This window comes from Schistocerca cancellata, unplaced genomic scaffold, assembly GCF_023864275.1.
Source record: "Schistocerca cancellata isolate TAMUIC-IGC-003103 unplaced genomic scaffold, iqSchCanc2.1 HiC_scaffold_409, whole genome shotgun sequence".
In the NCBI taxonomy this organism is placed as follows: Eukaryota; Metazoa; Arthropoda; class Insecta; order Orthoptera; family Acrididae; genus Schistocerca; species Schistocerca cancellata.
Genome location: NW_026046426.1, coordinates 23,643 through 50,876, shown reverse-complemented (window position 1 = coordinate 50,876; position 27,234 = coordinate 23,643). Strand labels below are relative to the sequence as shown.

At 42.3% G+C, this 27,234-nt stretch overlaps 15 non-coding genes across 15 annotated transcripts; all 15 read right to left on the bottom strand.

The window, feature by feature from the left end:
• Window positions 1–664: 664 nt before the first annotated feature.
• On the bottom strand, window positions 665–871 carry LOC126120587 (small nucleolar RNA U3). Its single transcript, XR_007526071.1, has one exon. It is a non-coding gene; the product is annotated as a small nucleolar RNA U3 (small nucleolar RNA).
• Window positions 872–3,306: 2,435 nt separating this feature from the next.
• LOC126120603 (U5 spliceosomal RNA) lies at window positions 3,307–3,425 on the bottom strand. The gene has a single exon (XR_007526086.1). It is a non-coding gene; the product is annotated as a U5 spliceosomal RNA (small nuclear RNA).
• A 944-nt stretch (window positions 3,426–4,369) lies between these two features.
• LOC126120585 (small nucleolar RNA U3) lies at window positions 4,370–4,576 on the bottom strand. Its single transcript, XR_007526070.1, has one exon. It is a non-coding gene; the product is annotated as a small nucleolar RNA U3 (small nucleolar RNA).
• A 2,434-nt stretch (window positions 4,577–7,010) lies between these two features.
• LOC126120601 (U5 spliceosomal RNA) lies at window positions 7,011–7,129 on the bottom strand. Its single transcript, XR_007526084.1, has one exon. It is a non-coding gene; the product is annotated as a U5 spliceosomal RNA (small nuclear RNA).
• Window positions 7,130–8,072: 943 nt separating this feature from the next.
• LOC126120584 (small nucleolar RNA U3) lies at window positions 8,073–8,279 on the bottom strand. Its single transcript, XR_007526069.1, has one exon. It is a non-coding gene; the product is annotated as a small nucleolar RNA U3 (small nucleolar RNA).
• A 2,431-nt stretch (window positions 8,280–10,710) lies between these two features.
• LOC126120604 (U5 spliceosomal RNA) lies at window positions 10,711–10,829 on the bottom strand. The gene has a single exon (XR_007526087.1). It is a non-coding gene; the product is annotated as a U5 spliceosomal RNA (small nuclear RNA).
• A 943-nt stretch (window positions 10,830–11,772) lies between these two features.
• Window positions 11,773–11,979, bottom strand: LOC126120583 (small nucleolar RNA U3). Its single transcript, XR_007526068.1, has one exon. It is a non-coding gene; the product is annotated as a small nucleolar RNA U3 (small nucleolar RNA).
• Window positions 11,980–14,413: 2,434 nt separating this feature from the next.
• LOC126120600 (U5 spliceosomal RNA) lies at window positions 14,414–14,532 on the bottom strand. The gene has a single exon (XR_007526083.1). It is a non-coding gene; the product is annotated as a U5 spliceosomal RNA (small nuclear RNA).
• A 943-nt stretch (window positions 14,533–15,475) lies between these two features.
• LOC126120582 (small nucleolar RNA U3) lies at window positions 15,476–15,682 on the bottom strand. The gene has a single exon (XR_007526067.1). It is a non-coding gene; the product is annotated as a small nucleolar RNA U3 (small nucleolar RNA).
• A 2,430-nt stretch (window positions 15,683–18,112) lies between these two features.
• LOC126120599 (U5 spliceosomal RNA) lies at window positions 18,113–18,231 on the bottom strand. The gene has a single exon (XR_007526082.1). It is a non-coding gene; the product is annotated as a U5 spliceosomal RNA (small nuclear RNA).
• Window positions 18,232–19,174: 943 nt separating this feature from the next.
• On the bottom strand, window positions 19,175–19,381 carry LOC126120581 (small nucleolar RNA U3). Its single transcript, XR_007526066.1, has one exon. It is a non-coding gene; the product is annotated as a small nucleolar RNA U3 (small nucleolar RNA).
• Window positions 19,382–21,813: 2,432 nt separating this feature from the next.
• Window positions 21,814–21,932, bottom strand: LOC126120598 (U5 spliceosomal RNA). The gene has a single exon (XR_007526081.1). It is a non-coding gene; the product is annotated as a U5 spliceosomal RNA (small nuclear RNA).
• A 943-nt stretch (window positions 21,933–22,875) lies between these two features.
• LOC126120588 (small nucleolar RNA U3) lies at window positions 22,876–23,082 on the bottom strand. Its single transcript, XR_007526072.1, has one exon. It is a non-coding gene; the product is annotated as a small nucleolar RNA U3 (small nucleolar RNA).
• A 2,435-nt stretch (window positions 23,083–25,517) lies between these two features.
• LOC126120596 (U5 spliceosomal RNA) lies at window positions 25,518–25,636 on the bottom strand. The gene has a single exon (XR_007526080.1). It is a non-coding gene; the product is annotated as a U5 spliceosomal RNA (small nuclear RNA).
• A 943-nt stretch (window positions 25,637–26,579) lies between these two features.
• LOC126120580 (small nucleolar RNA U3) lies at window positions 26,580–26,786 on the bottom strand. Its single transcript, XR_007526065.1, has one exon. It is a non-coding gene; the product is annotated as a small nucleolar RNA U3 (small nucleolar RNA).
• Window positions 26,787–27,234: the final 448 nt, after the last annotated feature.

The window sequence follows — 27,234 nt, the reverse complement described above, 5'->3', positions numbered from 1 at the left end:
GACCCACCGTCAGAGACACAACTGCCCGCACTGCTCTGCATCTAACACTAATCTCTCTCCTCCCCACCACACTCGTTCACTGAAAAAACAGACAACTAGATAGTTCTTTGAACGCAAAACTAGGCCACATCAGACGCAACCTGTATGTAGATGTATGGTGCAAGGGAAATATCCCCCTGCTCCCACACAACTAATTAATACTAGTTGACAACAGAAATAAAATTTCTGCCGATAGTATTTGAACCAGTCTTATTCATTTGCGAATTTCATGCATTCCTTCTTGCAGATAACAGTGCCTTGCAAATCACTCAATTCATGTTTGCTAGCCAAACGTGCTCCTCCTAAATGTTCCGTACATCATGCATTAGTGCTGATTATCAAGACTGTGTTGTGTGTCAGCCTTTTATGGTCATCAATTGCACTCTTCTTGTGTTGCTCACTCATTCTTGTAACTCAAAAGTACGTCGTTGTCATCCAAGCCTAGCACTTGGAGCAGGCCAAATCAAATGGCTCGTCCCCGTGCCACTCGAGAAACTCCCACAAGGCTTTCATGACATGTCGTAATCAAAGTCCTTCCACAACCTGTAGCGACATTTCTGCAACGACGCGGGTCCCGATACCAAAAGTATGACTTATGCTTGCTTCTATTCTATATAATAAAACCACCACTCGGAAAGCGCTATTCCCTTCCCACATCCCTCAGAATGTGGTGAACGATCATCGATTACAACCAAGATGCGATGAATCTCGATCGCAAGCCTCACGCTCAGGGACAGTGCTACCACTCATCATCGTGGTTACGTCTACTCCAGCTTTGAACTAGAGAGAGTTGAAGACATACTACAGAAATGATCCTGTGAAGTATGATCTTGCTAGCAAGCTATCACCGCTCGCTACTTATGCCACGAGACCGTCAACACGCCCTACGAGAATACGACACACTCTTCACATTTCGCGATTTACTTATCGAAGAATTTCTTAAGCTCGGACATTCTGCAAAGAACCTACTTCTACTCTTACTTGGCCGCCATGATCTCACTCAGCTATTTTGTGCGCTACCAGTGCTTCTTGTCTTCCGAAATGAGAGACCATTGCCTCACGCGAGACTGTATGTAAACACCGCTTGCACCTCCGGCCGCTAGATGGGGGCCTGGGGCACATACAGTAGCATCCTATGGCGCAAGCAGACATGCCAAATAGCCACTGAAAGACAAACACACAAGACGGCGTTCATAGGACTCTTGTGCTTTCTTTAAAGCCGCCTCTCTCTTCGAAAATTTTCGCACCGCACTAGTTTATTCACCTCACCCTAACAGTGCAAACTCTTGTCGATATATCGCCACTTTCATGCATACTTCCTCTTTCGTTTCACTTTGCGTCTTACTTGATACCCGCCCAAGAGCTGCTGATATACAATACTCGCAATAAATGTGTTTCTCTCTGTATCTCTTTTCGCCTATCACGAGTATTGCTTTTCCTCACATGGCAATTATGAAAACACCCACAGCTAAACAAACACTTCCACTCAGCGCCACGTCCATACTATCAATCATACGCCAGTAATTTCACAGCTACTTGCTCCACTAATACATTTCTTATGTCTACTGTTAAACAGATGAAGAATCAAAGTATACAACAAGTCTCTATGAACATCACTGTCAGGACATTTTACAGACCTACGCATACCATGCCAATCTTTATGCTTCAACTATGATGGCCATGTGCTATGAATAAAGAAATTTCTCATAAAATAACAATTTTACAACTACTCCGACAAGTTCCTTACTAAAATGCTAGATGTTTAGCAATCCCCCCCCCCCCCCCAAAAAATCATCTCAGAATAATCTCAAGCAGTGCTTACATCCCATGAGCACTTCTTTGCAAACAAAACCACAAACTACTTTTTATACTAGCTTCCTTGTCACAGTGAACAGGAAACTAATGCTAGTGCCTCAGTTTACTAAAAAGCTTTTTTCGCTTGCAACAAATAAAGTACCAACTTGAACCACTTGGATTTTCAGACACACACAGAAAACTTAATTCCACAGAAATTTAGGAGTAACAGTGGTTACCTCACATTTTCACACACACTCAAATAGCTAGTTCTGTGCACTTCACACTATGTTCTCATCGTGTTTCACCAGAGAACACAGTTATCACTATGAATGGATTCTGGTAAAAGAGCATTAAAAAAAAAAAAAACAGCCTGATCAAAGTGATTATCTGCACATCCTCTGCCAATATCATGTCACGCTATACCCGAGGGAAACTAGAATGCAGGGAAAGGAGCTTTGTTGTGAGCACTGTGTTGGTATTTCATCATTTACTGGCCAAAGTCTTCTCAAGCCAAGTATGCACCAGCTCTGTCTATGGCTGGGTCAATCAAGAGCCCCTATCAATTTTACTTAAAAGACAAGCAGCATCAACAACTCACAGGAGGCACTGAACATTTATACCATTATCTGCACCACCTTCCACTGATTTACTGAAGAAGAAACAGCAAAGTCTGGCCAATTTTGTACACAAGTAATCTTGAAAACATTGGAGTCAACAGCAGATACATAGTTTCCAAGACTGTAGCTAGGAACAACCCTTCCATTTCAAGATTTATCTCTCACTGAGACACATCATACCCAAACTACACCTACCAGGAAATTGCTACTCAATTCATCTCTAGCTATCTATGTCATATTCAACAACTGTCTCTTTCTCACCTAAATCTTCTACAAAACTGAGTACACTGTTATGAACAAAGAACCAATGCCACATTATGGCAACAAGCCAGTGCCACTAATATCCACTCTATTGAAAACAATTGAAATGCTCATCCTGCCCAACTAACCACCATCTACAGCCCAAATCTCACTCACATCATACCTACAAATCACAAACTTCTGCGGTAAAAATAATTTTGGGTTTCAAAACACAATCTACTAATCACATACTAGTATTTATTACAAAGCCTCTCAATTCATCATTCACTTCCAAATATCGGCTTATATGCTGTTGTGCAACTGCAGTGCAAGTAAACACCGCTCAAATCATCTAGAACTGAGATGCGGAAAGGGTTCACCAAGAGTTTCCAGGACAATAAATAGCGCTCTCTCTCTCTTTACACAATCGCCTAACACACTGCAAGCCATTTCAGGGCAAATGTACTTGTTTCATTATACTACGAAACGGCCAATTACATTTTCAAATTAAAAAAGCATCTACCTGATCCAACGTGATCCGCTACTCCACGCCCTTCATTCTCACAACACAACCTACCTCTTGTTAATTACATTACGTTTTACTTGTGATTATGGCTCAGCAATAGCCGAGCACTACGAAAAATACCTTATAGACTCATTTAATGTTCCCCTCCACGGAAATCTTTAGTAAAAGGCGAAAGATTTATTCGTTTTGAAGGGAAACCAGAGTGCCGATCAACGCCCTCACTTCAATACTTATGGCTGCTTCTCTATTGCTTCTCCGCGAGAACGCGGAAAATTCTTTCCGTCTTGTCTACTTCTCTACTGTCAACACACTTCCAGTGCCATGCAAGCACACACCCCAAACTAACTGTCAGCGCTGAAATACGTGTCTGCCAAATGTCGTCGATATTACTCTTTAGATAACTATTTTCATCATTTCTGTCACCATTCAAGCTGCTTCATTACCTCACCTGCCGACAGATGGCAGCACGCCCAATTCCTCTCGGCGACCCACCGTCAGAGACACAACTGCCCGCACTGCTCTGCATCTAACACTAATCTCTCTCCTCCCCACCACACTCGTTCACTGAAAAAACAGACAACTAGATAGTTCTTTGAACGCAAAACTAGGCCACATCAGACGCAACCTGTATGTAGATGTATGGTGCAAGGGAAATATCCCCCTGCTCCCACACAACTAATTAATACTAGTTGACAACAGAAATAAAATTTCTGCCGATAGTATTTGAACCAGTCTTATTCATTTGCGAATTTCATGCATTCCTTCTTGCAGATAACAGTGCCTTGCAAATCACTCAATTCATGTTTGCTAGCCAAACGTGCTCCTCCTAAATGTTCCGTACATCACTGCATTAGTGCTGATTATCAAGACTGTGTTGTGTGTCAGCCTTTTATGGTCATCAATTGCACTCTTCTTGTGTTGCTCACTCATTCTTGTAACTCAAAAGTACGTCGTTGTCATCCAAGCCTAGCACTTGGAGCAGGCCAAATCAAATGGCTCGTCCCCGTGCCACTCGAGAAACTCCCACAAGGCTTTCATGACATGTCGTAATCAAAGTCCTTCCACAACCTGTAGCGACATTTCTGCAACGACGCGGGTCCCGATACCAAAAGTATGACTTATGCTTGCTTCTATTCTATATAATAAAACCACCACTCGGAAAGCGCTATTCCCTTCCCACATCCCTCAGAATGTGGTGAACGATCATCGATTACAACCAAGATGCGATGAATCTCGATCGCAAGCCTCACGCTCAGGGACAGTGCTACCACTCATCATCGTGGTTACGTCTACTCCAGCTTTGAACTAGAGAGAGTTGAAGACATACTACAGAAATGATCCTGTGAAGTATGATCTTGCTAGCAAGCTATCACCGCTCGCTACTTATGCCACGAGACCGTCAACACGCCCTACGAGAATACGACACACTCTTCACATTTCGCGATTTACTTATCGAAGAATTTCTTAAGCTCGGACATTCTGCAAAGAACCTACTTCTACTCTTACTTGGCCGCCATGATCTCACTCAGCTATTTTGTGCGCTACCAGTGCTTCTTGTCTTCCGAAATGAGAGACCATTGCCTCACGCGAGACTGTATGTAAACACCGCTTGCACCTCCGGCCGCTAGATGGGGGCCTGGGGCACATACAGTAGCATCCTATGGCGCAAGCAGACATGCCAAATAGCCACTGAAAGACAAACACACAAGACGGCGTTCATAGGACTCTTGTGCTTTCTTTAAAGCCGCCTCTCTCTTCGAAAATTTTCGCACCGCACTAGTTTATTCACCTCACCCTAACAGTGCAAACTCTTGTCGATATATCGCCACTTTCATGCATACTTCCTCTTTCGTTTCACTTTGCGTCTTACTTGATACCCGCCCAAGAGCTGCTGATATACAATACTCGCAATAAATGTGTTTCTCTCTGTATCTCTTTTCGCCTATCACGAGTATTGCTTTTCCTCACATGGCAATTATGAAAACACCCACAGCTAAAGCAAACACTTCCACTCAGCGCCACGTCCATACTATCAATCATACGCCAGTAATTTCACAGCTACTTGCTCCACTAATACATTTCTTATGTCTACTGTTAAACAGATGAAGAATCAAAGTATACAACAAGTCTCTATGAACATCACTGTCAGGACATTTTACAGACCTACGCATACCATGCCAATCTTTATGCTTCAACTATGATGGCCATGTGCTATGAATAAAGAAATTTCTCATAAAATAACAATTTTACAACTACTCCGACAAGTTCCTTACTAAAATGCTAGATGTTTAGCAATCCCCCCCCCCCCCAAAAAATCATCTCAGAATAATCTCAAGCAGTGCTTACATCCCATGAGCACTTCTTTGCAAACAAAACCACAAACTACTTTTTATACTAGCTTCCTTGTCACAGTGAACAGGAAACTAATGCTAGTGCCTCAGTTTACTAAAAAGCTTTTTTCGCTTGCAACAAATAAAGTACCAACTTGAACCACTTGGATTTTCAGACACACACAGAAAACTTAATTCCACAGAAATTTAGGAGTAACAGTGGTTACCTCACATTTTCACACACACTCAAATAGCTAGTTCTGTGCACTTCACACTATGTTCTCATCGTGTTTCACCAGAGAACACAGTTATCACTATGAATGGATTCTGGTAAAAGAGCATTAAAAAAAAAAAAAAACAGCCTGATCAAAGTGATTATCTGCACATCCTCTGCCAATATCATGTCACGCTATACCCGAGGGAAACTAGAATGCAGGGAAAGGAGCTTTGTTGTGAGCACTGTGTTGGTATTTCATCATTTACTGGCCAAAGTCTTCTCAAGCCAAGTATGCACCAGCTCTGTCTATGGCTGGGTCAATCAAGAGCCCCTATCAATTTTACTTAAAAGACAAGCAGCATCAACAACTCACAGGAGGCACTGAACATTTATACCATTATCTGCACCACCTTCCACTGATTTACTGAAGAAGAAACAGCAAAGTCTGGCCAATTTTGTACACAAGTAATCTTGAAAACATTGGAGTCAACAGCAGATACATAGTTTCCAAGACTGTAGCTAGGAACAACCCTTCCATTTCAAGATTTATCTCTCACTGAGACACATCATACCCAAACTACACCTACCAGGAAATTGCTACTCAATTCATCTCTAGCTATCTATGTCATATTCAACAACTGTCTCTTTCTCACCTAAATCTTCTACAAAACTGAGTACACTGTTATGAACAAAGAACCAATGCCACATTATGGCAACAAGCCAGTGCCACTAATATCCACTCTATTGAAAACAATTGAAATGCTCATCCTGCCCAACTAACCACCATCTACAGCCCAAATCTCACTCACATCATACCTACAAATCACAAACTTCTGCGGTAAAAATAATTTTGGGTTTCAAAACACAATCTACTAATCACATACTAGTATTTATTACAAAGCCTCTCAATTCATCATTCACTTCCAAATATCGGCTTATATGCTGTTGTGCAACTGCAGTGCAAGTAAACACCCTCAAATCATCTAGAACTGAGATGCGGAAAGGGTTCACCAAGAGTTTCCAGGACAATAAATAGCGCTCTCTCTCTCTTTACACAATCGCCTAACACACTGCAAGCCATTTCAGGGCAAATGTACTTGTTTCATTATACTACGAAACGGCCAATTACATTTTCAAATTAAAAAAGCATCTACCTGATCCAACGTGATCCGCTACTCCACGCCCTTCATTCTCACAACACAACCTACCTCTTGTTAATTACATTACGTTTTACTTGTGATTATGGCTCAGCAATAGCCGAGCACTACGAAAAATACCTTATAGACTCATTTAATGTTCCCCTCCACGGAAATCTTTAGTAAAAGGCGAAAGATTTATTCGTTTTGAAGGGAAACCAGAGTGCCGATCAACGCCCTCACTTCAATACTTATGGCTGCTTCTCTATTGCTTCTCCGCGAGAACGCGGAAAATTCTTTCCGTCTTGTCTACTTCTCTACTGTCAACACACTTCCAGTGCCATGCAAGCACACACCCCAAACTAACTGTCAGCGCTGAAATACGTGTCTGCCAAATGTCGTCGATATTACTCTTTAGATAACTATTTTCATCATTTCTGTCACCATTCAAGCTGCTTCATTACCTCACCTGCCGACAGATGGCAGCACGCCCAATTCCTCTCGGCGACCCACCGTCAGAGACACAACTGCCCGCACTGCTCTGCATCTAACACTAATCTCTCTCCTCCCCACCACACTCGTTCACTGAAAAAACAGACAACTAGATAGTTCTTTGAACGCAAAACTAGGCCACATCAGACGCAACCTGTATGTAGATGTATGGTGCAAGGGAAATATCCCCCTGCTCCCACACAACTAATTAATACTAGTTGACAACAGAAATAAAATTTCTGCCGATAGTATTTGAACCAGTCTTATTCATTTGCGAATTTCATGCATTCCTTCTTGCAGATAACAGTGCCTTGCAAATCACTCAATTCATGTTTGCTAGCCAAACGTGCTCCTCCTAAATGTTCCGTACATCACGCATTAGTGCTGATTATCAAGACTGTGTTGTGTGTCAGCCTTTTATGGTCATCAATTGCACTCTTCTTGTGTTGCTCACTCATTCTTGTAACTCAAAAGTACGTCGTTGTCATCCAAGCCTAGCACTTGGAGCAGGCCAAATCAAATGGCTCGTCCCCGTGCCACTCGAGAAACTCCCACAAGGCTTTCATGACATGTCGTAATCAAAGTCCTTCCACAACCTGTAGCGACATTTCTGCAACGACGCGGGTCCCGATACCAAAAGTATGACTTATGCTTGCTTCTATTCTATATAATAAAACCACCACTCGGAAAGCGCTATTCCCTTCCCACATCCCTCAGAATGTGGTGAACGATCATCGATTACAACCAAGATGCGATGAATCTCGATCGCAAGCCTCACGCTCAGGGACAGTGCTACCACTCATCATCGTGGTTACGTCTACTCCAGCTTTGAACTAGAGAGAGTTGAAGACATACTACAGAAATGATCCTGTGAAGTATGATCTTGCTAGCAAGCTATCACCGCTCGCTACTTATGCCACGAGACCGTCAACACGCCCTACGAGAATACGACACACTCTTCACATTTCGCGATTTACTTATCGAAGAATTTCTTAAGCTCGGACATTCTGCAAAGAACCTACTTCTACTCTTACTTGGCCGCCATGATCTCACTCAGCTATTTTGTGCGCTACCAGTGCTTCTTGTCTTCCGAAATGAGAGACCATTGCCTCACGCGAGACTGTATGTAAACACCGCTTGCACCTCCGGCCGCTAGATGGGGGCCTGGGGCACATACAGTAGCATCCTATGGCGCAAGCAGACATGCCAAATAGCCACTGAAAGACAAACACACAAGACGGCGTTCATAGGACTCTTGTGCTTTCTTTAAAGCCGCCTCTCTCTTCGAAAATTTTCGCACCGCACTAGTTTATTCACCTCACCCTAACAGTGCAAACTCTTGTCGATATATCGCCACTTTCATGCATACTTCCTCTTTCGTTTCACTTTGCGTCTTACTTGATACCCGCCCAAGAGCTGCTGATATACAATACTCGCAATAAATGTGTTTCTCTCTGTATCTCTTTTCGCCTATCACGAGTATTGCTTTTCCTCACATGGCAATTATGAAAACACCCACAGCTAAACAAACACTTCCACTCAGCGCCACGTCCATACTATCAATCATACGCCAGTAATTTCACAGCTACTTGCTCCACTAATACATTTCTTATGTCTACTGTTAAACAGATGAAGAATCAAAGTATACAACAAGTCTCTATGAACATCACTGTCAGGACATTTTACAGACCTACGCATACCATGCCAATCTTTATGCTTCAACTATGATGGCCATGTGCTATGAATAAAGAAATTTCTCATAAAATAACAATTTTACAACTACTCCGACAAGTTCCTTACTAAAATGCTAGATGTTTAGCAATCCCCCCCCCCCCAAAAAATCATCTCAGAATAATCTCAAGCAGTGCTTACATCCCATGAGCACTTCTTTGCAAACAAAACCACAAACTACTTTTTATACTAGCTTCCTTGTCACAGTGAACAGGAAACTAATGCTAGTGCCTCAGTTTACTAAAAAGCTTTTTTCGCTTGCAACAAATAAAGTACCAACTTGAACCACTTGGATTTTCAGACACACACAGAAAACTTAATTCCACAGAAATTTAGGAGTAACAGTGGTTACCTCACATTTTCACACACACTCAAATAGCTAGTTCTGTGCACTTCACACTATGTTCTCATCGTGTTTCACCAGAGAACACAGTTATCACTATGAATGGATTCTGGTAAAAGAGCATTAAAAAAAAAAAAAACAGCCTGATCAAAGTGATTATCTGCACATCCTCTGCCAATATCATGTCACGCTATACCCGAGGGAAACTAGAATGCAGGGAAAGGAGCTTTGTTGTGAGCACTGTGTTGGTATTTCATCATTTACTGGCCAAAGTCTTCTCAAGCCAAGTATGCACCAGCTCTGTCTATGGCTGGGTCAATCAAGAGCCCCTATCAATTTTACTTAAAAGACAAGCAGCATCAACAACTCACAGGAGGCACTGAACATTTATACCATTATCTGCACCACCTTCCACTGATTTACTGAAGAAGAAACAGCAAAGTCTGGCCAATTTTGTACACAAGTAATCTTGAAAACATTGGAGTCAACAGCAGATACATAGTTTCCAAGACTGTAGCTAGGAACAACCCTTCCATTTCAAGATTTATCTCTCACTGAGACACATCATACCCAAACTACACCTACCAGGAAATTGCTACTCAATTCATCTCTAGCTATCTATGTCATATTCAACAACTGTCTCTTTCTCACCTAAATCTTCTACAAAACTGAGTACACTGTTATGAACAAAGAACCAATGCCACATTATGGCAACAAGCCAGTGCCACTAATATCCACTCTATTGAAAACAATTGAAATGCTCATCCTGCCCAACTAACCACCATCTACAGCCCAAATCTCACTCACATCATACCTACAAATCACAAACTTCTGCGGTAAAAATAATTTTGGGTTTCAAAACACAATCTACTAATCACATACTAGTATTTATTACAAAGCCTCTCAATTCATCATTCACTTCCAAATATCGGCTTATATGCTGTTGTGCAACTGCAGTGCAAGTAAACACGCTCAAATCATCTAGAACTGAGATGCGGAAAGGGTTCACCAAGAGTTTCCAGGACAATAAATAGCGCTCTCTCTCTCTTTACACAATCGCCTAACACACTGCAAGCCATTTCAGGGCAAATGTACTTGTTTCATTATACTACGAAACGGCCAATTACATTTTCAAATTAAAAAAGCATCTACCTGATCCAACGTGATCCGCTACTCCACGCCCTTCATTCTCACAACACAACCTACCTCTTGTTAATTACATTACGTTTTACTTGTGATTATGGCTCAGCAATAGCCGAGCACTACGAAAAATACCTTATAGACCCATTTAATGTTCCCCTCCACGGAAATCTTTAGTAAAAGGCGAAAGATTTATTCGTTTTGAAGGGAAACCAGAGTGCCGATCAACGCCCTCACTTCAATACTTATGGCTGCTTCTCTATTGCTTCTCCGCGAGAACGCGGAAAATTCTTTCCGTCTTGTCTACTTCTCTACTGTCAACACACTTCCAGTGCCATGCAAGCACACACCCCAAACTAACTGTCAGCGCTGAAATACGTGTCTGCCAAATGTCGTCGATATTACTCTTTAGATAACTATTTTCATCATTTCTGTCACCATTCAAGCTGCTTCATTACCTCACCTGCCGACAGATGGCAGCACGCCCAATTCCTCTCGGCGACCCACCGTCAGAGACACAACTGCCCGCACTGCTCTGCATCTAACACTAATCTCTCTCCTCCCCACCACACTCGTTCACTGAAAAAACAGACAACTAGATAGTTCTTTGAACGCAAAACTAGGCCACATCAGACGCAACCTGTATGTAGATGTATGGTGCAAGGGAAATATCCCCCTGCTCCCACACAACTAATTAATACTAGTTGACAACAGAAATAAAATTTCTGCCGATAGTATTTGAACCAGTCTTATTCATTTGCGAATTTCATGCATTCCTTCTTGCAGATAACAGTGCCTTGCAAATCACTCAATTCATGTTTGCTAGCCAAACGTGCTCCTCCTAAATGTTCCGTACATCATGCATTAGTGCTGATTATCAAGACTGTGTTGTGTGTCAGCCTTTTATGGTCATCAATTGCACTCTTCTTGTGTTGCTCACTCATTCTTGTAACTCAAAAGTACGTCGTTGTCATCCAAGCCTAGCACTTGGAGCAGGCCAAATCAAATGGCTCGTCCCCGTGCCACTCGAGAAACTCCCACAAGGCTTTCATGACATGTCGTAATCAAAGTCCTTCCACAACCTGTAGCGACATTTCTGCAACGACGCGGGTCCCGATACCAAAAGTATGACTTATGCTTGCTTCTATTCTATATAATAAAACCACCACTCGGAAAGCGCTATTCCCTTCCCACATCCCTCAGAATGTGGTGAACGATCATCGATTACAACCAAGATGCGATGAATCTCGATCGCAAGCCTCACGCTCAGGGACAGTGCTACCACTCATCATCGTGGTTACGTCTACTCCAGCTTTGAACTAGAGAGAGTTGAAGACATACTACAGAAATGATCCTGTGAAGTATGATCTTGCTAGCAAGCTATCACCGCTCGCTACTTATGCCACGAGACCGTCAACACGCCCTACGAGAATACGACACACTCTTCACATTTCGCGATTTACTTATCGAAGAATTTCTTAAGCTCGGACATTCTGCAAAGAACCTACTTCTACTCTTACTTGGCCGCCATGATCTCACTCAGCTATTTTGTGCGCTACCAGTGCTTCTTGTCTTCCGAAATGAGAGACCATTGCCTCACGCGAGACTGTATGTAAACACCGCTTGCACCTCCGGCCGCTAGATGGGGGCCTGGGGCACATACAGTAGCATCCTATGGCGCAAGCAGACATGCCAAATAGCCACTGAAAGACAAACACACAAGACGGCGTTCATAGGACTCTTGTGCTTTCTTTAAAGCCGCCTCTCTCTTCGAAAATTTTCGCACCGCACTAGTTTATTCACCTCACCCTAACAGTGCAAACTCTTGTCGATATATCGCCACTTTCATGCATACTTCCTCTTTCGTTTCACTTTGCGTCTTACTTGATACCCGCCCAAGAGCTGCTGATATACAATACTCGCAATAAATGTGTTTCTCTCTGTATCTCTTTTCGCCTATCACGAGTATTGCTTTTCCTCACATGGCAATTATGAAAACACCCACAGCTAAACAAACACTTCCACTCAGCGCCACGTCCATACTATCAATCATACGCCAGTAATTTCACAGCTACTTGCTCCACTAATACATTTCTTATGTCTACTGTTAAACAGATGAAGAATCAAAGTATACAACAAGTCTCTATGAACATCACTGTCAGGACATTTTACAGACCTACGCATACCATGCCAATCTTTATGCTTCAACTATGATGGCCATGTGCTATGAATAAAGAAATTTCTCATAAAATAACAATTTTACAACTACTCCGACAAGTTCCTTACTAAAATGCTAGATGTTTAGCAATCCCCCCCCCCCCCCCAAAAAATCATCTCAGAATAATCTCAAGCAGTGCTTACATCCCATGAGCACTTCTTTGCAAACAAAACCACAAACTACTTTTTATACTAGCTTCCTTGTCACAGTGAACAGGAAACTAATGCTAGTGCCTCAGTTTACTAAAAAGCTTTTTTCGCTTGCAACAAATAAAGTACCAACTTGAACCACTTGGATTTTCAGACACACACAGAAAACTTAATTCCACAGAAATTTAGGAGTAACAGTGGTTACCTCACATTTTCACACACACTCAAATAGCTAGTTCTGTGCACTTCACACTATGTTCTCATCGTGTTTCACCAGAGAACACAGTTATCACTATGAATGGATTCTGGTAAAAGAGCATTAAAAAAAAAAAAAACAGCCTGATCAAAGTGATTATCTGCACATCCTCTGCCAATATCATGTCACGCTATACCCGAGGGAAACTAGAATGCAGGGAAAGGAGCTTTGTTGTGAGCACTGTGTTGGTATTTCATCATTTACTGGCCAAAGTCTTCTCAAGCCAAGTATGCACCAGCTCTGTCTATGGCTGGGTCAATCAAGAGCCCCTATCAATTTTACTTAAAAGACAAGCAGCATCAACAACTCACAGGAGGCACTGAACATTTATACCATTATCTGCACCACCTTCCACTGATTTACTGAAGAAGAAACAGCAAAGTCTGGCCAATTTTGTACACAAGTAATCTTGAAAACATTGGAGTCAACAGCAGATACATAGTTTCCAAGACTGTAGCTAGGAACAACCCTTCCATTTCAAGATTTATCTCTCACTGAGACACATCATACCCAAACTACACCTACCAGGAAATTGCTACTCAATTCATCTCTAGCTATCTATGTCATATTCAACAACTGTCTCTTTCTCACCTAAATCTTCTACAAAACTGAGTACACTGTTATGAACAAAGAACCAATGCCACATTATGGCAACAAGCCAGTGCCACTAATATCCACTCTATTGAAAACAATTGAAATGCTCATCCTGCCCAACTAACCACCATCTACAGCCCAAATCTCACTCACATCATACCTACAAATCACAAACTTCTGCGGTAAAAATAATTTTGGGTTTCAAAACACAATCTACTAATCACATACTAGTATTTATTACAAAGCCTCTCAATTCATCATTCACTTCCAAATATCGGCTTATATGCTGTTGTGCAACTGCAGTGCAAGTAAACACCCTCAAATCATCTAGAACTGAGATGCGGAAAGGGTTCACCAAGAGTTTCCAGGACAATAAATAGCGCTCTCTCTCTCTTTACACAATCGCCTAACACACTGCATGCCATTTCAGGGCAAATGTACTTGTTTCATTATACTACGAAACGGCCAATTACATTTTCAAATTAAAAAAGCATCTACCTGATCCAACGTGATCCGCTACTCCACGCCCTTCATTCTCACAACACAACCTACCTCTTGTTAATTACATTACGTTTTACTTGTGATTATGGCTCAGCAATAGCCGAGCACTACGAAAAATACCTTATAGACTCATTTAATGTTCCCCTCCACGGAAATCTTTAGTAAAAGGCGAAAGATTTATTCGTTTTGAAGGGAAACCAGAGTGCCGATCAACGCCCTCACTTCAATACTTATGGCTGCTTCTCTATTGCTTCTCCGCGAGAACGCGGAAAATTCTTTCCGTCTTGTCTACTTCTCTACTGTCAACACACTTCCAGTGCCATGCAAGCACACACCCCAAACTAACTGTCAGCGCTGAAATACGTGTCTGCCAAATGTCGTCGATATTACTCTTTAGATAACTATTTTCATCATTTCTGTCACCATTCAAGCTGCTTCATTACCTCACCTGCCGACAGATGGCAGCACGCCCAATTCCTCTCGGCGACCCACCGTCAGAGACACAACTGCCCGCACTGCTCTGCATCTAACACTAATCTCTCTCCTCCCCACCACACTCGTTCACTGAAAAAACAGACAACTAGATAGTTCTTTGAACGCAAAACTAGGCCACATCAGACGCAACCTGTATGTAGATGTATGGTGCAAGGGAAATATCCCCCTGCTCCCACACAACTAATTAATACTAGTTGACAACAGAAATAAAATTTCTGCCGATAGTATTTGAACCAGTCTTATTCATTTGCGAATTTCATGCATTCCTTCTTGCAGATAACAGTGCCTTGCAAATCACTCAATTCATGTTTGCTAGCCAAACGTGCTCCTCCTAAATGTTCCGTACATCATGCATTAGTGCTGATTATCAAGACTGTGTTGTGTGTCAGCCTTTTATGGTCATCAATTGCACTCTTCTTGTGTTGCTCACTCATTCTTGTAACTCAAAAGTACGTCGTTGTCATCCAAGCCTAGCACTTGGAGCAGGCCAAATCAAATGGCTCGTCCCCGTGCCACTCGTGAAACTCCCACAAGGCTTTCATGACATGTCGTAATCAAAGTCCTTCCACAACCTGTAGCGACATTTCTGCAACGACGCGGGTCCCGATACCAAAAGTATGACTTATGCTTGCTTCTATTCTATATAATAAAACCACCACTCGGAAAGCGCTATTCCCTTCCCACATCCCTCAGAATGTGGTGAACGATCATCGATTACAACCAAGATGCGATGAATCTCGATCGCAAGCCTCACGCTCAGGGACAGTGCTACCACTCATCATCGTGGTTACGTCTACTCCAGCTTTGAACTAGAGAGAGTTGAAGACATACTACAGAAATGATCCTGTGAAGTATGATCTTGCTAGCAAGCTATCACCGCTCGCTACTTATGCCACGAGACCGTCAACACGCCCTACGAGAATACGACACACTCTTCACATTTCGCGATTTACTTATCGAAGAATTTCTTAAGCTCGGACATTCTGCAAAGAACCTACTTCTACTCTTACTTGGCCGCCATGATCTCACTCAGCTATTTTGTGCGCTACCAGTGCTTCTTGTCTTCCGAAATGAGAGACCATTGCCTCACGCGAGACTGTATGTAAACACCGCTTGCACCTCCGGCCGCTAGATGGGGGCCTGGGGCACATACAGTAGCATCCTATGGCGCAAGCAGACATGCCAAATAGCCACTGAAAGACAAACACACAAGACGGCGTTCATAGGACTCTTGTGCTTTCTTTAAAGCCGCCTCTCTCTTCGAAAATTTTCGCACCGCACTAGTTTATTCACCTCACCCTAACAGTGCAAACTCTTGTCGATATATCGCCACTTTCATGCATACTTCCTCTTTCGTTTCACTTTGCGTCTTACTTGATACCCGCCCAAGAGCTGCTGATATACAATACTCGCAATAAATGTGTTTCTCTCTGTATCTCTTTTCGCCTATCACGAGTATTGCTTTTCCTCACATGGCAATTATGAAAACACCCACAGCTAAACAAACACTTCCACTCAGCGCCACGTCCATACTATCAATCATACGCCAGTAATTTCACAGCTACTTGCTCCACTAATACATTTCTTATGTCTACTGTTAAACAGATGAAGAATCAAAGTATACAACAAGTCTCTATGAACATCACTGTCAGGACATTTTACAGACCTACGCATACCATGCCAATCTTTATGCTTCAACTATGATGGCCATGTGCTATGAATAAAGAAATTTCTCATAAAATAACAATTTTACAACTACTCCGACAAGTTCCTTACTAAAATGCTAGATGTTTAGCAATCCCCCCCCCCCCCAAAAATCATCTCAGAATAATCTCAAGCAGTGCTTACATCCCATGAGCACTTCTTTGCAAACAAAACCACAAACTACTTTTTATACTAGCTTCCTTGTCACAGTGAACAGGAAACTAATGCTAGTGCCTCAGTTTACTAAAAAGCTTTTTTCGCTTGCAACAAATAAAGTACCAACTTGAACCACTTGGATTTTCAGACACACACAGAAAACTTAATTCCACAGAAATTTAGGAGTAACAGTGGTTACCTCACATTTTCACACACACTCAAATAGCTAGTTCTGTGCACTTCACACTATGTTCTCATCGTGTTTCACCAGAGAACACAGTTATCACTATGAATGGATTCTGGTAAAAGAGCATTAAAAAAAAAAAAACAGCCTGATCAAAGTGATTATCTGCACATCCTCTGCCAATATCATGTCACGCTATACCCGAGGGAAACTAGAATGCAGGGAAAGGAGCTTTGTTGTGAGCACTGTGTTGGTATTTCATCATTTACTGGCCAAAGTCTTCTCAAGCCAAGTATGCACCAGCTCTGTCTATGGCTGGGTCAATCAAGAGCCCCTATCAATTTTACTTAAAAGACAAGCAGCATCAACAACTCACAGGAGGCACTGAACATTTATACCATTATCTGCACCACCTTCCACTGATTTACTGAAGAAGAAACAGCAAAGTCTGGCCAATTTTGTACACAAGTAATCTTGAAAACATTGGAGTCAACAGCAGATACATAGTTTCCAAGACTGTAGCTAGGAACAACCCTTCCATTTCAAGATTTATCTCTCACTGAGACACATCATACCCAAACTACACCTACCAGGAAATTGCTACTCAATTCATCTCTAGCTATCTATGTCATATTCAACAACTGTCTCTTTCTCACCTAAATCTTCTACAAAACTGAGTACACTGTTATGAACAAAGAACCAATGCCACATTATGGCAACAAGCCAGTGCCACTAATATCCACTCTATTGAAAACAATTGAAATGCTCATCCTGCCCAACTAACCACCATCTACAGCCCAAATCTCACTCACATCATACCTACAAATCACAAACTTCTGCGGTAAAAATAATTTTGGGTTTCAAAACACAATCTACTAATCACATACTAGTATTTATTACAAAGCCTCTCAATTCATCATTCACTTCCAAATATCGGCTTATATGCTGTTGTGCAACTGCAGTGCAAGTAAACACCCTCAAATCATCTAGAACTGAGATGCGGAAAGGGTTCACCAAGAGTTTCCAGGACAATAAATAGCGCTCTCTCTCTCTTTACACAATCGCCTAACACACTGCAAGCCATTTCAGGGCAAATGTACTTGTTTCATTATACTACGAAACGGCCAATTACATTTTCAAATTAAAAAAGCATCTACCTGATCCAACGTGATCCGCTACTCCACGCCCTTCATTCTCACAACACAACCTACCTCTTGTTAATTACATTACGTTTTACTTGTGATTATGGCTCAGCAATAGCCGAGCACTACGAAAAATACCTTATAGACTCATTTAATGTTCCCCTCCACGGAAATCTTTAGTAAAAGGCGAAAGATTTATTCGTTTTGAAGGGAAACCAGAGTGCCGATCAACGCCCTCACTTCAATACTTATGGCTGCTTCTCTATTGCTTCTCCGCGAGAACGCGGAAAATTCTTTCCGTCTTGTCTACTTCTCTACTGTCAACACACTTCCAGTGCCATGCAAGCACACACCCCAAACTAACTGTCAGCGCTGAAATACGTGTCTGCCAAATGTCGTCGATATTACTCTTTAGATAACTATTTTCATCATTTCTGTCACCATTCAAGCTGCTTCATTACCTCACCTGCCGACAGATGGCAGCACGCCCAATTCCTCTCGGCGACCCACCGTCAGAGACACAACTGCCCGCACTGCTCTGCATCTAACACTAATCTCTCTCCTCCCCACCACACTCGTTCACTGAAAAAACAGACAACTAGATAGTTCTTTGAACGCAAAACTAGGCCACATCAGACGCAACCTGTATGTAGATGTATGGTGCAAGGGAAATATCCCCCTGCTCCCACACAACTAATTAATACTAGTTGACAACAGAAATAAAATTTCTGCCGATAGTATTTGAACCAGTCTTATTCATTTGCGAATTTCATGCATTCCTTCTTGCAGATAACAGTGCCTTGCAAATCACTCAATTCATGTTTGCTAGCCAAACGTGCTCCTCCTAAATGTTCCGTACATCATGCATTAGTGCTGATTATCAAGACTGTGTTGTGTGTCAGCCTTTTATGGTCATCAATTGCACTCTTCTTGTGTTGCTCACTCATTCTTGTAACTCAAAAGTACGTCGTTGTCATCCAAGCCTAGCACTTGGAGCAGGCCAAATCAAATGGCTCGTCCCCGTGCCACTCGAGAAACTCCCACAAGGCTTTCATGACATGTCGTAATCAAAGTCCTTCCACAACCTGTAGCGACATTTCTGCAACGACGCGGGTCCCGATACCAAAAGTATGACTTATGCTTGCTTCTATTCTATATAATAAAACCACCACTCGGAAAGCGCTATTCCCTTCCCACATCCCTCAGAATGTGGTGAACGATCATCGATTACAACCAAGATGCGATGAATCTCGATCGCAAGCCTCACGCTCAGGGACAGTGCTACCACTCATCATCGTGGTTACGTCTACTCCAGCTTTGAACTAGAGAGAGTTGAAGACATACTACAGAAATGATCCTGTGAAGTATGATCTTGCTAGCAAGCTATCACCGCTCGCTACTTATGCCACGAGACCGTCAACACGCCCTACGAGAATACGACACACTCTTCACATTTCGCGATTTACTTATCGAAGAATTTCTTAAGCTCGGACATTCTGCAAAGAACCTACTTCTACTCTTACTTGGCCGCCATGATCTCACTCAGCTATTTTGTGCGCTACCAGTGCTTCTTGTCTTCCGAAATGAGAGACCATTGCCTCACGCGAGACTGTATGTAAACACCGCTTGCACCTCCGGCCGCTAGATGGGGGCCTGGGGCACATACAGTAGCATCCTATGGCGCAAGCAGACATGCCAAATAGCCACTGAAAGACAAACACACAAGACGGCGTTCATAGGACTCTTGTGCTTTCTTTAAAGCCGCCTCTCTCTTCGAAAATTTTCGCACCGCACTAGTTTATTCACCTCACCCTAACAGTGCAAACTCTTGTCGATATATCGCCACTTTCATGCATACTTCCTCTTTCGTTTCACTTTGCGTCTTACTTGATACCCGCCCAAGAGCTGCTGATATACAATACTCGCAATAAATGTGTTTCTCTCTGTATCTCTTTTCGCCTATCATGAGTATTGCTTTTCCTCACATGGCAATTATGAAAACACCCACAGCTAAACAAACACTTCCACTCAGCGCCACGTCCATACTATCAATCATACGCCAGTAATTTCACAGCTACTTGCTCCACTAATACATTTCTTATGTCTACTGTTAAACAGATGAAGAATCAAAGTATACAACAAGTCTCTATGAACATCACTGTCAGGACATTTTACAGACCTACGCATACCATGCCAATCTTTATGCTTCAACTATGATGGCCATGTGCTATGAATAAAGAAATTTCTCATAAAATAACAATTTTACAACTACTCCGACAAGTTCCTTACTAAAATGCTAGATGTTTAGCAATCCCCCCCCCCCCCCCAAAAATCATCTCAGAATAATCTCAAGCAGTGCTTACATCCCATGAGCACTTCTTTGCAAACAAAACCACAAACTACTTTTTATACTAGCTTCCTTGTCACAGTGAACAGGAAACTAATGCTAGTGCCTCAGTTTACTAAAAAGCTTTTTTCGCTTGCAACAAATAAAGTACCAACTTGAACCACTTGGATTTTCAGACACACACAGAAAACTTAATTCCACAGAAATTTAGGAGTAACAGTGGTTACCTCACATTTTCACACACACTCAAATAGCTAGTTCTGTGCACTTCACACTATGTTCTCATCGTGTTTCACCAGAGAACACAGTTATCACTATGAATGGATTCTGGTAAAAGAGCATTAAAAAAAAAAAAACAGCCTGATCAAAGTGATTATCTGCACATCCTCTGCCAATATCATGTCACGCTATACCCGAGGGAAACTAGAATGCAGGGAAAGGAGCTTTGTTGTGAGCACTGTGTTGGTATTTCATCATTTACTGGCCAAAGTCTTCTCAAGCCAAGTATGCACCAGCTCTGTCTATGGCTGGGTCAATCAAGAGCCCCTATCAATTTTACTTAAAAGACAAGCAGCATCAACAACTCACAGGAGGCACTGAACATTTATACCATTATCTGCACCACCTTCCACTGATTTACTGAAGAAGAAACAGCAAAGTCTGGCCAATTTTGTACACAAGTAATCTTGAAAACATTGGAGTCAACAGCAGATACATAGTTTCCAAGACTGTAGCTAGGAACAACCCTTCCATTTCAAGATTTATCTCTCACTGAGACACATCATACCCAAACTACACCTACCAGGAAATTGCTACTCAATTCATCTCTAGCTATCTATGTCATATTCAACAACTGTCTCTTTCTCACCTAAATCTTCTACAAAACTGAGTACACTGTTATGAACAAAGAACCAATGCCACATTATGGCAACAAGCCAGTGCCACTAATATCCACTCTATTGAAAACAATTGAAATGCTCATCCTGCCCAACTAACCACCATCTACAGCCCAAATCTCACTCACATCATACCTACAAATCACAAACTTCTGCGGTAAAAATAATTTTGGGTTTCAAAACACAATCTACTAATCACATACTAGTATTTATTACAAAGCCTCTCAATTCATCATTCACTTCCAAATATCGGCTTATATGCTGTTGTGCAACTGCAGTGCAAGTAAACACCCTCAAATCATCTAGAACTGAGATGCGGAAAGGGTTCACCAAGAGTTTCCAGGACAATAAATAGCGCTCTCTCTCTCTTTACACAATCGCCTAACACACTGCAAGCCATTTCAGGGCAAATGTACTTGTTTCATTATACTACGAAACGGCCAATTACATTTTCAAATTAAAAAAGCATCTACCTGATCCAACGTGATCCGCTACTCCACGCCCTTCATTCTCACAACACAACCTACCTCTTGTTAATTACATTACGTTTTACTTGTGATTATGGCTCAGCAATAGCCGAGCACTACGAAAAATACCTTATAGACTCATTTAATGTTCCCCTCCACGGAAATCTTTAGTAAAAGGCGAAAGATTTATTCGTTTTGAAGGGAAACCAGAGTGCCGATCAACGCCCTCACTTCAATACTTATGGCTGCTTCTCTATTGCTTCTCCGCGAGAACGCGGAAAATTCTTTCCGTCTTGTCTACTTCTCTACTGTCAACACACTTCCAGTGCCATGCAAGCACACACCCCAAACTAACTGTCAGCGCTGAAATACGTGTCTGCCAAATGTCGTCGATATTACTCTTTAGATAACTATTTTCATCATTTCTGTCACCATTCAAGCTGCTTCATTACCTCACCTGCCGACAGATGGCAGCACGCCCAATTCCTCTCGGCGACCCACCGTCAGAGACACAACTGCCCGCACTGCTCTGCATCTAACACTAATCTCTCTCCTCCCCACCACACTCGTTCACTGAAAAAACAGACAACTAGATAGTTCTTTGAACGCAAAACTAGGCCACATCAGACGCAACCTGTATGTAGATGTATGGTGCAAGGGAAATATCCCCCTGCTCCCACACAACTAATTAATACTAGTTGACAACAGAAATAAAATTTCTGCCGATAGTATTTGAACCAGTCTTATTCATTTGCGAATTTCATGCATTCCTTCTTGCAGATAACAGTGCCTTGCAAATCACTCAATTCATGTTTGCTAGCCAAACGTGCTCCTCCTAAATGTTCCGTACATCATGCATTAGTGCTGATTATCAAGACTGTGTTGTGTGTCAGCCTTTTATGGTCATCAATTGCACTCTTCTTGTGTTGCTCACTCATTCTTGTAACTCAAAAGTACGTCGTTGTCATCCAAGCCTAGCACTTGGAGCAGGCCAAATCAAATGGCTCGTCCCCGTGCCACTCGAGAAACTCCCACAAGGCTTTCATGACATGTCGTAATCAAAGTCCTTCCACAACCTGTAGCGACATTTCTGCAACGACGCGGGTCCCGATACCAAAAGTATGACTTATGCTTGCTTCTATTCTATATAATAAAACCACCACTCGGAAAGCGCTATTCCCTTCCCACATCCCTCAGAATGTGGTGAACGATCATCGATTACAACCAAGATGCGATGAATCTCGATCGCAAGCCTCACGCTCAGGGACAGTGCTACCACTCATCATCGTGGTTACGTCTACTCCAGCTTTGAACTAGAGAGAGTTGAAGACATACTACAGAAATGACCCTGTGAAGTATGATCTTCCTAGCAAGCTATCACCGCTCGCTACTTATGCCACGAGACCGTCAACACGCCCTACGAGAATACGACACACTCTTCACATTTCGCGATTTACTTATCGAAGAATTTCTTAAGCTCGGACATTCTGCAAAGAACCTACTTCTACTCTTACTTGGCCGCCATGATCTCACTCAGCTATTTTGTGCGCTACCAGTGCTTCTTGTCTTCCGAAATGAGAGACCATTGCCTCACGCGAGACTGTATGTAAACACCGCTTGCACCTCCGGCCGCTAGATGGGGGCCTGGGGCACATACAGTAGCATCCTATGGCGCAAGCAGACATGCCAAATAGCCACTGAAAGACAAACACACAAGACGGCGTTCATAGGACTCTTGTGCTTTCTTTAAAGCCGCCTCTCTCTTCGAAAATTTTCGCACCGCACTAGTTTATTCACCTCACCCTAACAGTGCAAACTCTTGTCGATATATCGCCACTTTCATGCATACTTCCTCTTTCGTTTCACTTTGCGTCTTACTTGATACCCGCCCAAGAGCTGCTGATATACAATACTCGCAATAAATGTGTTTCTCTCTGTATCTCTTTTCGCCTATCATGAGTATTGCTTTTCCTCACATGGCAATTATGAAAACACCCACAGCTAAACAAACACTTCCACTCAGCGCCACGTCCATACTATCAATCATACGCCAGTAATTTCACAGCTACTTGCTCCACTAATACATTTCTTATGTCTACTGTTAAACAGATGAAGAATCAAAGTATACAACAAGTCTCTATGAACATCACTGTCAGGACATTTTACAGACCTACGCATACCATGCCAATCTTTATGCTTCAACTATGATGGCCATGTGCTATGAATAAAGAAATTTCTCATAAAATAACAATTTTACAACTACTCCGACAAGTTCCTTACTAAAATGCTAGATGTTTAGCAATTCCACCCCCCCCCCCCCCCAAAAATCATCTCAGAATAATCTCAAGCAGTGCTTACATCCCATGAGCACTTCTTTGCAAACAAAACCACAAACTACTTTTTATACTAGCTTCCTTGTCACAGTGAACAGGAAACTAATGCTAGTGCCTCAGTTTACTAAAAAGCTTTTTTCGCTTGCAACAAATAAACTACCAACTTGAACCACTTGGATTTTCAGACACACACAGAAAACTTAATTCCACAGAAATTTAGGAGTAACAGTGGTTACCTCACATTTTCACACACACTCAAATAGCTAGTTCTGTGCACTTCACACTATGTTCTCATCGTGTTTCACCAGAGAACACAGTTATCACTATGAATGGATTCTGGTAAAAGAGCATTAAAAAAAAAAAACAGCCTGATCAAAGTGATTATCTGCACATCCTCTGCCAATATCATGTCACGCTATACCCGAGGGAAACTAGAATGCAGGGAAAGGAGCTTTGTTGTGAGCACTGTGTTGGTATTTCATCATTTACTGGCCAAAGTCTTCTCAAGCCAAGTATGCACCAGCTCTGTCTATGGCTGGGTCAATCAAGAGCCCCTATCAATTTTACTTAAAAGACAAGCAGCATCAACAACTCACAGGAGGCACTGAACATTTATACCATTATCTGCACCACCTTCCACTGATTTACTGAAGAAGAAACAGCAAAGTCTGGCCAATTTTGTACACAAGTAATCTTGAAAACATTGGAGTCAACAGCAGATACATAGTTTCCAAGACTGTAGCTAGGAACAACCCTTCCATTTCAAGATTTATCTCTCACTGAGACACATCATACCCAAACTACACCTACCAGGAAATTGCTACTCAATTCATCTCTAGCTATCTATGTCATATTCAACAACTGTCTCTTTCTCACCTAAATCTTCTACAAAACTGAGTACACTGTTATGAACAAAGAACCAATGCCACATTATGGCAACAAGCCAGTGCCACTAATATCCACTCTATTGAAAACAATTGAAATGCTCATCCTGCCCAACTAACCACCATCTACAGCCCAAATCTCACTCACATCATACCTACAAATCACAAACTTCTGCGGTAAAAATAATTTTGGGTTTCAAAACACAATCTACTAATCACATACTAGTATTTATTACAAAGCCTCTCAATTCATCATTCACTTCCAAATATCGGCTTATATGCTGTTGTGCAACTGCAGTGCAAGTAAACACCCTCAAATCATCTAGAACTGAGATGCGGAAAGGGTTCACCAAGAGTTTCCAGGACAATAAATAGCGCTCTCTCTCTCTTTACACAATCGCCTAACACACTGCAAGCCATTTCAGGGCAAATGTACTTGTTTCATTATACTACGAAACGGCCAATTACATTTTCAAATTAAAAAAGCATCTACCTGATCCAACGTGATCCGCTACTCCACGCCCTTCATTCTCACAACACAACCTACCTCTTGTTAATTACATTACGTTTTACTTGTGATTATGGCTCAGCAATAGCCGAGCACTACGAAAAATACCTTATAGACTCATTTAATGTTCCCCTCCACGGAAATCTTTAGTAAAAGGCGAAAGATTTATTCGTTTTGAAGGGAAACCAGAGTGCCGATCAACGCCCTCACTTCAATACTTATGGCTGCTTCTCTATTGCTTCTCCGCGAGAACGCGGAAAATTCTTTCCGTCTTGTCTACTTCTCTACTGTCAACACACTTCCAGTGCCATGCAAGCACACACCCCAAACTAACTGTCAGCGCTGAAATACGTGTCTGCCAAATGTCGTCGATATTACTCTTTAGATAACTATTTTCATCATTTCTGTCACCATTCAAGCTGCTTCATTACCTCACCTGCCGACAGATGGCAGCACGCCCAATTCCTCTCGGCGACCCACCGTCAGAGACACAACTGCCCGCACTGCTCTGCATCTAACACTAATCTCTCTCCTCCCCACCACACTCGTTCACTGAAAAAACAGACAACTAGATAGTTCTTTGAACGCAAAACTAGGCCACATCAGACGCAACCTGTATGTAGATGTATGGTGCAAGGGAAATATCCCCCTGCTCCCACACAACTAATTAATACTAGTTGACAACAGAAATAAAATTTCTGCCGATAGTATTTGAACCAGTCTTATTCATTTGCGAATTTCATGCATTCCTTCTTGCAGATAACAGTGCCTTGCAAATCACTCAATTCATGTTTGCTAGCCAAACGTGCTCCTCCTAAATGTTCCGTACATCATGCATTAGTGCTGATTATCAAGACTGTGTTGTGTGTCAGCCTTTTATGGTCATCAATTGCACTCTTCTTGTGTTGCTCACTCATTCTTGTAACTCAAAAGTACGTCGTTGTCATCCAAGCCTAGCACTTGGAGCAGGCCAAATCAAATGGCTCGTCCCCGTGCCACTCGAGAAACTCCCACAAGGCTTTCATGACATGTCGTAATCAAAGTCCTTCCACAACCTGTAGCGACATTTCTGCAACGACGCGGGTCCCGATACCAAAAGTATGACTTATGCTTGCTTCTATTCTATATAATAAAACCACCACTCGGAAAGCGCTATTCCCTTCCCACATCCCTCAGAATGTGGTGAACGATCATCGATTACAACCAAGATGCGATGAATCTCGATCGCAAGCCTCACGCTCAGGGACAGTGCTACCACTCATCATCGTGGTTACGTCTACTCCAGCTTTGAACTAGAGAGAGTTGAAGACATACTACAGAAATGATCCTGTGAAGTATGATCTTCCTAGCAAGCTATCACCGCTCGCTACTTATGCCACGAGACCGTCAACACGCCCTACGAGAATACGACACACTCTTCACATTTCGCGATTTACTTATCGAAGAATTTCTTAAGCTCGGACATTCTGCAAAGAACCTACTTCTACTCTTACTTGGCCGCCATGATCTCACTCAGCTATTTTGTGCGCTACCAGTGCTTCTTGTCTTCCGAAATGAGAGACCATTGCCTCACGCGAGACTGTATGTAAACACCGCTTGCACCTCCGGCCGCTAGATGGGGGCCTGGGGCACATACAGTAGCATCCTATGGCGCAAGCAGACATGCCAAATAGCCACTGAAAGACAAACACACAAGACGGCGTTCATAGGACTCTTGTGCTTTCTTTAAAGCCGCCTCTCTCTTCGAAAATTTTCGCACCGCACTAGTTTATTCACCTCACCCTAACAGTGC